The following is a 2,471-nucleotide window of genomic DNA, read 5'->3' as shown; positions in this document are numbered from 1 at the left end:
AGTGAACCGCAAGGATGTGTTTGAACCAGGTATTATTATTATCATTATGATTATTATTATGATAATGATAATAATTATTATTATTGTTGCTTTTTAAAAAATTATTATAATTATTGTTATTATCATTATTATTATTAATCCATCCACAGCAAGTTATTTTGGGAGAAAGTGCTTTCCCCATGCCACGGAATTTGAGGAATCAAGGGTAGTTAAAAAACAACATCTAATACAAAAACTACAGGAGATACTGAAAGAAATTGAGTGTTTTTGTGAAGGAAAATAAATTAGGATTCTCAAAGATAATGGTTTTTGTGCAACAAATGTCTATTTCCACTTCCATAGAATGACGTCCAAAATGAAAACAAAAGAGAATACAGCTGAGAATGGTATGCCTGTTGTCAGTTTATACCTGCACCCAGTGCAGGTGAAAATAAAACGGAGTGTAAGTTTGTGATAACCACTACTCTTGCAGACATGTAACTGTAAGTGAATGACTGTTCCAACAATGACAAACCTAGCTTTTGTCAACATCAAAGTGTCAGTCATATCCTCAGAAACTGCACAGTCAAGGTTTGTAACATCAAAGAACTTTCCACTACTGAGGGAGAACCTCTGTGATGACAGTAAATCATGCTGCAAGTGGGCCGACAAAAATCTGTATGTGCCAGTTTGCTTCCTCTGTGACCAAGTCTGTCTTGTGATCAGTGACAAAAACCACGAAAAAATTAATAACACATTTTTCCTGTCTTTTGCACCTTCGGCCCTTGGTTTCATGAAAATTGTGGATTGTTGGCTGTTGTCCAAGCTATGGCAGTAATCAGCAGTAACAGTTCTCTGATGCCCATAGCCACGCCCTCTGACTGGCCTAGGACCTATCATCTTACACCACTTCTTTCCCTCTCCTCTTCCCCTCCAAAACCACACTGAAAGCCCGCGCATATCTCTTGACTGTCATCTGCTCAAAACTGATGTTTGCTATGTACAATGAGAGTGACCAGTTGTTGAATGTTGATGTCAGTTTTGTCACTTTCGTTGTCATAATCTTCATGTTCAAACGACTTATCAGACAAGATAAATCCATCTTTATCATTATACCTGCACATAATCATTTGCACAGCCTGTAAAGTTGTGTAAATCCATTGACTGAGACTCCTGTCTTTGCTAGACAAAGTTTTGACGCCTTTTTGGATGCGAGCCAAACCCCCTTTCCATGCTCGCTTCATATAGTCCAGTTAGCAAATCATTGTCAAAAAGTAAACTTTGTAAAGGGTCTTCCACCAGGTGTATGCGTATCTAGATTGAATTTTTAGAACCCAGACAAATCAAACTAACCTTTCAGAGTATGTTTATGTTCATTGAACAAAACTCAGAGGAAGGAATCGGAATAGATGTAGAATGTCAGCGAACATCTCACTGGCACAGCAGCAACACTGTGTTGGACACCAGCTGGCATCTTGTAGGCACTGAACGGGTTAACCAGGTGAAGTTCATGCAGTTGGTGAACTGTGTCTGTGAAAATTTATCAAAAAACATACATTGTAAGTTGAACACTGATATATATATAAAAAAAATGGTAGATAACCCACAAAGAAAATAATTGTCCTCCTTTCTTTTACTCTTAAATTTTCACACATAGGGCTTTATCAGGAGAGCGTCTTGTCTGTATATATACATATATATATATAGAGAGAGAGAGAGACAGAGACAGAGACAGAGAGAGAGGCCCAGAGAGAGAGAGAGAGACAAGAGCTCAAAAAGAACAAAAGAAATGAAAACTGTAAAACAAATGTACAAAATGATAGCAATGTAATTTACACAATGACAGACATTGTCCCAGATGCAATCCAGAAATTGTGTAGTTGAAACAATCTATCAGTCTTTTTCCTCCGTATCAATCTCCATGCTTTCTCTCTCTCACTCACTCTTATTCTTTCTACTAATCCATTTCATCTGCTACCCATCCTGTTTGGGAGCTGTTTTATGCAACCATGGACTAGAGTGGCCGAATCAGAAATAAAAGACTCGTGTAGGGGTGTATTTCTACCATCTTCCCATGGCAAACCTTCCCATGAGTAACGCCTTGGTAATCTGGCCAGCCTTCAACATTTCTGTCTCTGTATTTCTCTCTCTGTCTCTCTCTCTTTGTCTCTGTCTCTCTCTGTGTCTCTGTCTCTCTCTCTCTCTCTCTCTCTCTCTCTCTCTTTACCCCTCTTCTCTCTCTCTCATTCACTCTTTTTCTCTCCTGTATATGTTTCTATGTGCTCAGTTACATGATTTGTGTATTACCTGTTATGTTGTACATTTACTTGTTTGTGCTACAGAAATTTAAGATAGATTGTGTATGCGTGTGTGTGTGCCTTTGCATGAATGTGTGCAAGTAAGAGTAACTGTTGTGCGGGATTCTGTGTAAACATGTGCAGATAACCTCTCATGTATAATGATTTATTTTGTTTCCCTTTTAACAACAGTTA

This window comes from Babylonia areolata, chromosome 22, assembly GCF_041734735.1.
Source record: "Babylonia areolata isolate BAREFJ2019XMU chromosome 22, ASM4173473v1, whole genome shotgun sequence".
In the NCBI taxonomy this organism is placed as follows: Eukaryota; Metazoa; Mollusca; class Gastropoda; order Neogastropoda; family Buccinidae; genus Babylonia; species Babylonia areolata.
The sequence above is the reverse complement of the archived record's forward strand: the minus strand, read 5'-3'. Positions refer to the sequence as shown.